The sequence below is a fragment of the Rhinopithecus roxellana genome, chromosome 13 (assembly GCF_007565055.1).
Source record: "Rhinopithecus roxellana isolate Shanxi Qingling chromosome 13, ASM756505v1, whole genome shotgun sequence".
Classification (NCBI taxonomy): Eukaryota; Metazoa; Chordata; class Mammalia; order Primates; family Cercopithecidae; genus Rhinopithecus; species Rhinopithecus roxellana.
The window spans coordinates 101876116-101884890 of NC_044561.1; the positions used below are offsets into that span (position 1 = coordinate 101876116).

Sequence of the window (8775 nt, forward strand, 5' to 3'; positions counted from 1 at the left end):
TTCTTATCTGTGTCCTACCTAGGGAGAAAGGCTTCGATCTTTCATCATTAAGTACATTAGCTGTAGCATTTTGTTTTTGTAGATGTTCTTTCTTTAAAAAAATTTTAGTTGACACATAATAATTATACATATTTATGGTACACAGAGTGATATTTTGAAATATGCATACAAAGTATAATGATCAAATTAGGGTAATTAGGATATCCAGCATTTCAAACATTTATCATTTCTTTGTGTTGGGAACATTCAAAATTCCTTCTACTCTCTTTTTAAAAAATGCAATAACTTATAGTTTACCATATGCACCCTACAGTGCTGCGGAACATCAGAACTCATTTTTCATATCTAGCTGAAATTTGTAACCATTCACAAACTTCTCTGTATCCTCCCTACCCCTCTACCCTTCCAGCCTCTGATAACCATAACTCTCTACTTCTATAGGCTCTTTTTTTTTTTTTTTAAGCTCCCACATATAAGTAAGGACACGTGGTATTTGTCTTTCTGTGCCTGACTTATTTTACTTAACAATGTCCTCCAGGCTCATCTATGTTGCTACAAATGACAGGATTTCTTTCTTTCTTTTTTTCTTTAATGGCTGAGTAGTATTCTATTGTGCATATAATACCATATTTTTTAATTCAATCATCTGTTGATGGACATTTAGGTTGATTCCACACCTTTACAATAGTGAATAGTGCTGCAATAAACATGAGCATCCCTTTGAGAAACTGATTTCCTTTCCTTTGGATAAATACCCAGTAGTAGGATTCCTGGATTGTATGGTAGTTCTTTTTTTAGTTTTTAGAGAAGGTCTTTATACTACTTTCAGTAATGGTTCTACTAGTTTACATTCCCACCAACAGTGTGTAAGAATTTCCCTTTCTTCACATCCTTGCCAGCATTTGTTATTTTTTGTCTTTTTGATAATGACCAATCTTAGCTGGGGGGAAATATCTCATTGTGGTTTTGACTTGCATTTCCTCATGATCAGTGATGTTGAACACCTTTTCCTGTATTTGTTGCCCATTTATTTGTATGCCTTCTTTTGAGAAATGTCTAGTTAGATAATTTGCCCACTTTTAAATTCGGTTATTTGTTTTTTGGTTAAGTTGTTTGAGTTCCTTGTGTATTCTGAATATCAGTCCCTTGTTGGGTGAATAGTTTGCAAACTTTTCTCCCATTCTACAAGTTGTCTCCTCACTCTGCTGATTGTTTTCTTTGCTGTGCAGTAGTTTTTAGTTTGATATAGTCCTATTTGTCTGTTTTGTTGCCTTGTTGCCTGTGCTTTTGAAGTCTTAGCCATAAAATCTATGGCTATAACAATGCCCTGAAGCAGTTCCTCTATATTTTCTTCTAGTAGTTTTACAGCTTCAGGTCTTACATTTAAGTCTTTAATCCATTTTCAGTTGATTGTTGTGTATGGTAAGAGACAAAGGTCTAGTTTCATTCTTCAGCATGTGGATATCCAATTATTCTGACACCATTTATTGAGAAGATATCCTTTCTCTGATATATGTTTTAGGTGCCTTTGTTGAATGTCAGATGAATGCACAGATTTGTCTCTGGGTTTTCTATTCTGTTTCATTAGCTTATGTGTCTATATGCCAGTACCATGCTGTCTTGGTAACTGCAGCTTTATAGTATGTTTTGAAGTAGGGTAGTGTGATATCTCTAGCTTTGATTTTTTGCTCAGCATTGCTTTGGCTATGTGGGATCTTTTGTGATTCCATACAAATTTTAGGATTTTTTTTTCTATGTCTGTGAAGAATGTCATTGGTATTTTGATAGGCATTGCATTGAATCTGTGGATTGTTTTGGGTAGTATGATCATTTTAACAATATCAGTTCTTACAATCCACGAGCATGGGATGTTCTTCCACTATTTTGTGTTCTCTTAAATTTCTTTCATCAGTTTTATTGTGGAGGTCTTTCACCTCCTTGGTTAAATGTATTCCTAGATATTTTATTTTATTTTTATAGCTATTGAAAATGGGATTGCTTTTTAAATGTGTTCTTCAGCTATTTATTGTTGATGTATAACATACTACTAATTTTAATGTTGATTTTGCATCCTGCGACTTTACTGAATTTGTTTATTAGTTCTAAGAGATTTTTTGGTGGAGTCTTTAGTTTTTTTTCTATATATAAGATCATGTCATCTGCAAAGAGGGACAATTTGACTTTTTCTTTTCCAATTTGGATCTTTTATTTCTTTCTTCTGCTTGATCATTCTGATTAGGACTTCCACTACTATACTGAATAGGAGTGGTCAAAGTGGGCATCTTTGCCTTGTTCCAGTGCATAGAGAAAGAAAGGCTCTTGGTTTTCTCCATTCAGTAGCTGTGGGTTTGTTATATATGGTCTTTATTATGTTGAGATATGTTCTTTCTGTGCCTAATTTGTTGAGAGTAAGCTTTTATTTTGAAGGGATACTGGATTTTATTAAATCCTTTTTTCTGCATCTATTGAAATGATCACATGTTTTTTGTCTTTCATTCTGCTGCTGTGATGTATCACATTTATTGATTCATGTGTGTTGAACCATCCTTGCATCCCTAGGATAAATTTTATTTGATCAAGATGTATTATCTTTTTGATGTGTTGTTGGATTGGCTTACTAGTATTTTGCTGAGGATTTTTGTATCTATGTTAATCAGGGATATTGCCTGTAGTTTTCTTTTTTGTTGTTTCCTTGTCTGGTTTTGGTATCAGGGTAATGCTGGTCTCATAGAATGAGTTAGGAAAAATTCCCCCTTCAATTTTTTTGAGCAGTTTATGAAGAATTAATGTTAGTTTTTTATAAGTTTGGTAGGATTTAGCAGTAAAGCTTTTCTTTGTTGGGAGAGTTTTTTATTACTGGTTCAATCTTGCTACTTGTTACTGATATGTTCAGATTTTCTGTTCCTTTCGGGTTCAATCTTGGTGTGTTGTATATGTCCAGGCATTTATCTATTTCCTCTAGGTTTCCAATTTGTTAGCATATAATTGTTCATAATAGTCTATGATGATCCTTTGTATTTCTGTGGTATCAGTTGTAATGTCTCCTTTTTCATTTGAGGATCCAGTCTCACTCCCCTACATGTGGCTTGCCAATTATCCCAGCACCGTTTGTTGAATAGGGTGTCCTTTCTCTACTTATGTGTTTTTGTTTGCTCTGTCAAAGATCAGTTGGCTGTAAGTATTTGGCTTTATTTCCTGGGATCTCTATTCTGTTACATTGGTCTATGTGTTTATTTTTATACCAGTACCATGACCATTTTACCTCTTTTTATATTTTTTGACTTAAAGGCTATTTTGCCTAATATAAATAGAGTTACTCCTACCTGCTTTTGGTTTCTATTTGTGTAAAATATCTTTTTTCATCCCATCAATTTCAATCTATGTGTCTTTACAGGTGAAGTGAATTTCTTGTAAGCAGCCTGTAGTTGTGTCTTATCTTTTTTATCCACTCAGCTAGTCTATGTCTCTTAACTGGATATGTAAACTGTTTACATTCAAGGTTGTTATTGATAGGTGAGGTTGTACTCCTGTCATTTTCTTATTTGTTTTTGATTGACTTGTACATCCTTTGTTTTTTCTTCCTTTCTTACTGGTTACTTTTGTGATTTGGTGGTTTTCTGTAGTGACAACATTTTATTTCTTTCTTTTGTTTTTTCATTTGTCTATCTACTCTACCAGTGATGTCTATACTTTTGTGTGTTTTCATGATGGTAGACATTTTCCTTTAACTTCCAAATGTAGAATTCCTTTAAGCAGCTTGGGTCTTGAGAGGTGAGTGAGATCAGTGTGAATTTTCTCGCTGAAACAATGTAGTCACATGAACAACAGGCAGCTCCTATACTAGGCTTATGGCCTGTAAGGGCCAAGAGGTTCTCCTGTGGCTAGGATTACAGGTGTCCACGGTAAGAATGTGCGTCACCATGAATTTCTTGCTTACCATTTTCCCACAATGGGGAGTTCTTCCTGGAACTGAGCTGATCCCAGCCAGGCCAGCTGCTCACTTCCCTTTCCTTCAGTGCCTCAGAGGGTTCCTGTCACTTCCCTGATGAATTCCAATGTTTTCTCTTAGACACTCTATTCAATATGTGGTTGTCCACTCTCTGTTTTGATCTTTCTTTGTGAAAGAGGTGAGTGTTGGGCATCTCTAGTCAGCCATGATGTCTCCTTGGTAGATGTTATTTATCACGTTGAGAAAGTTCCTCTATAATATCTAGCTTTCTGAGTTTTTAATCATGAAAGGGTGTAGAATTTTGTCAAATGTTTTTTCTAATAACTTAATAGAGTCATCTGATTTTTCTGCTTTAGCCTGTTATTGCAATGAACTATACTGACAGATTTTCAAACATAGAATCAGCCATGCATCTTCATTCTGCTCGTTTGGGGTTTATTTTGCTATTTTTTCCTAGGTTTTTATTTTATTTTATTTTTTTGACACGGAGGCCCACTCTGTCACCCAGGCTGCAGTGCAGTGGCATGATCTCAGCTCACTGCAACCTCTGCTTCCTGGATTCAAGTGATTCTCCTGTCTCAGCCTCCCGAGTAGCTGGGACTACAGGCACCCACCATCACGCCCAGCTAATTTTTGTATTTTTAGTAGAGATGGGGCTTCACCATATTGGCCAGGCTGATCTCAAACTCCTGATCTCAAATGAGCTGCCCACCTCCAAAAGTGCTAAGATTACAAGTGTGAGCCACCGTGCCCAGCCTCTTTCTAGCTTTTAAAGGTGTGAGCTTCGATTATTGATTTGAGATCTTTTTTCTTAATGTAAGAATTTAGAGATTGAAATTTCCCTCTCAGCATTTCTTTAGCTGTATCTCACATATTCATTTGTGTGTGTGTGTGTGTGTGTGTCTAGATCACAAGAAATTTGAAAATAAATAATACGCTGCTAAATAACCGAAAGGCTTTTGTGCAGACACATTTGTTTTTATTTCTCTTGGGTATTCTCTAGGAGTGTAATTGCTGGATCATATGGTAATTCTATGTTTAAACACCTGAGGAACTGCCAGATTATTTTCCAAAGCAAAAATACCATTTTAAGTTTCCACTACCGTATAAGGGTATCTCATTGTGGTTTTATTTGCATTTTCCTGATTATTCATAACATGGAGGATCTTTTCATATGATTTTGTAGAAATATCTACTTAGATACTTTCTCTTTTTGAAAATTGAATTATTTGTATTTTTATTATTGAGCTGTAAATGATTATCTATCTATCTATCTATCTATCTATCTATCTATCTATCTATCTATCATCCATACTAGTTCCTTCTCAGATATTATAATTTGGAATATTTTCTCCCATTCTGTGAGGTATTTTTTTAACTTTATTATCCAAGGTCATGAAGATTTATCCCTACATTTTCTTTTAAAAGATTTATAGTTTTAGCTCTTGCATTTAAATCTTTGATCCACTTTGAGTTAAATTATTTATATTGTATATGTATGTGGCTATCCAGTTGTCCCAGAATCATTTTGAAGAGACTATTCTTTCATCATTGAATGGTCCTAGCATGCTTGTTGAAAATCACTTGACCATACATGTGTGGATTTGTTTCTTGACTCTCAATTACATTCCATTGATATGTATGTCTATTTTTATCAGTACTGAATTTTCCTGGTTACTATTGCTTCATAGTTAAGTATTTCTTTGGATATACCCAATAATGAGATCGCTGGGTCAAATGCTAATTCAATTTTAAGTTCTTTGAGAAATTGCCAGACTACTTTCCATAATGGCTGAACTAATTCCCATTAGCAGCATATAAGTATTCCCTTTTCTCCACAACCTTCCTAGCATCTATTTTTTTAACCTTTTTAATAGCAGCCGTTCTGATTGATGTGAGATGGTATCTCATTGTGGTTTTGATTTGCATTTCTCTAATGTTTAGTGACAATGAGCATTTTTTCATATGCTTGTTGACTATGTGTATGCTTCTTCTGAAAATTGTCTGTCCATGTCCTTTGCCTACATTTTCATGGGGCTGTTTGTTTTTTGCTTGTTAATTTGTTAAAGTTTTTGTAGATCCTTGATATTAGGCCTTTGTCAGATGCATAGTGTGCTAATATTTTCTCCCATTCTGTAAGCTGTCTGTTTACTCTCTTGATAGTCTCTTTTGCTGTGCAAAAGCTCTTTAGTTTAATTAGGTTCCATTTGTCAATTTTTATTTTTGTTGCCGTTGCAACAAATGAAATATTTACCAGGCCCTATATCCAGAATGGTATTTTCTAGGTTATCTTCCAGGGTTTTTATAGTTTATAGTTTTAGATTTTACATTTAAGTCTTTAATACATCTTAAGTTGATTTTTGTATGTAATGTAAGGAAGAAGTCCAGTTTCAATCTTCTGCATATGGCCTGCCAATTATCCCTTACTAGGCAGTTTTTGTATGAGTTTGAGTCAATCTAGTTATTAGATGAACAGTACCCTAAGTTTGGGTACTGTTAATGCTGCATTTACTTTCAATGCACCCAGGCTTCTAATTCCTCTGTTACCTTGTGTTCTGGATGGGCTTGTTTGCAGGAGATTTTTCTCAATGGGTGCTTTACCCTCTGCTTTAGGTCTTTCCTTTGCATCTCCCCTTTGTCCTTCTTTTTATCTCCCCTTTATCAGTAGTAGACTGCTGTTACTTATTACTCAGGACCTGTTAACCTGGTTAGGGCGGGGTGTGTGTGCACAGGGAGCTCTGTTGTTATGATTCAGTCATAGTCTTAGTCACTATGGTCCAGGGTTGCAGAAGTGGAGACCTCTCAGTGGTCCTTCCCTTGGGCATCTCAGTAGGAGATCTCTAATGGTTTAGGCCCAGGACATTTTTCTATCCTTTCCCCAGTGGTACAAAAGGATTTTCTTTCTGCTACTTTATCTGAGGAAAAGCAGATTTGCTGTTCTTTCCAGCTGTTTAATGTTTTGTTCCATATGGGAGACAGTTGTGAAGGGTCTGGGAGGAGCTTCGGGCTTTTTCCAACAGTAGCTGTTGCTCACATCCCCTAGGTCTGTACCATGAAGGAACCTTTCTCTGAACTCTCATCCTGATCCATCCTTTCTGAGAATCCAGTAAAGTCTGTGGAGAAGAGCCTGCATGTACATGTAAATTTCTTTTATGTCCATGGCTCTCTGGGGTTCTGTATTCTCATGTTAGCCCACACATAGTCACTTCAGCAATTTGGCAAAAAAACTTTGAATTTTTCTTACCAGTTTATTTGGTGTCCAGCCTCTGCCCCAGGGAGGCATTTGCTCAAGTCTCACGTCTTCTTGGAGGCATCTGTTTTCCTTTAGATTTCAGGTTAGCTAATTGCCCTGCAACTTCAGCTCTGTGATCTGTTCAAGAAAAGATTTTATTTTGTAGATTATACAACTTTAAATTTTTGTTGTGAGAGTGGAGATGACACTCTTTCTGAATTTTATCATCCTAAGCAGAAGCTGAATTTCCCTGGATGTATTTTTAATATAGAGCTCATAGGATTTGCTAATCTATAGAGTGAGAGAGAGAGAGAAGTCAGGGATGTCCCCAAGATTTTGAGCCTAAGAGACTGGAATAATATATTGCCGTCAAGTGTGTTAGAAAAAGCAGCACATGGAACACCTTTGGATGGGGAGATCAGGAGTTTAATTTTGAACATGTTGAGTTTTAGGGCTGTAATTGGAAACCCTGTTGTCTCTCATAATACTTCTGTTTCTGAGTGTGATGCTTAAAAATCTTCTCTGTTCTTCAAAGCTCCACCTTTAGATAAATAGCATATTTTCTAAAGGAAAGTCTCCCTGCACTTCCAACAGGATTGCAAATGAATAATAAGGGTCTCCCCCATCTCAAGAAGGAAGAATAATGAGGACCTTCAGACATGCATTCATGAAGGTGGCACATGTTTCTAAGGACAGGAGTCTGGTTTCTTGAATATTTCCTCAAGAAGATAAGTTGCTATGTGAATAGTGAAATTTTGTTAGAAGCAAATATTTCTATTGTCTTCACAAGTTGAGAAGGTCAAGGATAGTTGAGCCCATGGCAAATACCTCCAGGACCTTAGACCACTTAAGCAGAACATGGGAAGAGGCTACAAAAACAAGTTGTGCCTGCATTAGCAACCACCCACCTCCAACCTACATAAGAAGTTGAAAAGTACAGAGAAGCAGGGAAAGGAAAGATCTTTGGAAGGAGTCGTTAAGGGCTGTAGCAATTTTCCTCCCGTCCTCAGGGTTAGGAGTAAGGGGGAAGCACCTGAAACCAAGCAAGAGAACGTTCGGACAACACTTCAGAGATTTTGACACTTACACCAAGGGTTTGGGAGAGCAGAAGGGTTTGTACTGGAAGCTGTAGCTCCAATGGCCTAAGGCAGCAAAACAAAGAAAGAGGCAGGGCTGCACTGGGGGCAGCTGCACTTCCTCCAGTGGTGAGAAGTTCAGAATTCATTTGTAGAAGTTCCATCTCATTATACATGACTCTTCTATAAATACTGAGAGTCTCCATCATTCAGCACAGTTTTCTGTGATGTCTGGCCACATCCCAGTCACTTCAAGGAGTCTGATCCATGTCGTTACAAATATCCCAGTGAAGGGCAAAATACAGCTTAGTTCATGATTTTTGCAAGTGAGAATGGAGTAAAAGCTAATCAGATCCAAGGTTTGGTTATCATTTGAACTCAACATTATGTTCTTGTCAACTGAAAAAAGAAAAGAAACTGATAAAAGACAACTGATAAAAGAAAAAGAATTTAGGCATGCATCTTGCCCAAGCAGAACTAGTTTGGAAGGCTTTCAGGGAAAAGGCTTCTTAGAAGCA

The 8775-nt window shown here is 36.5% G+C and overlaps 1 long non-coding RNA gene across 1 annotated transcript in view; it reads right to left on the reverse strand.

Moving 5' to 3' along the window:
- The window catches only part of LOC115892652, a 24938-nt gene extending 16411 nt beyond the window's left edge, over positions 1-8527 (reverse strand). The window contains exons 1-2 of the long non-coding RNA XR_004052517.1: positions 8269-8527; positions 7194-7319 (exon numbers count right to left, since the gene is read on the reverse strand). This is a non-coding gene — a long non-coding RNA (uncharacterized LOC115892652). The remainder of the gene's footprint in view (positions 1-7193; positions 7320-8268) is intronic.
- Between the last annotated feature and the right edge of the window lie 248 nt (positions 8528-8775).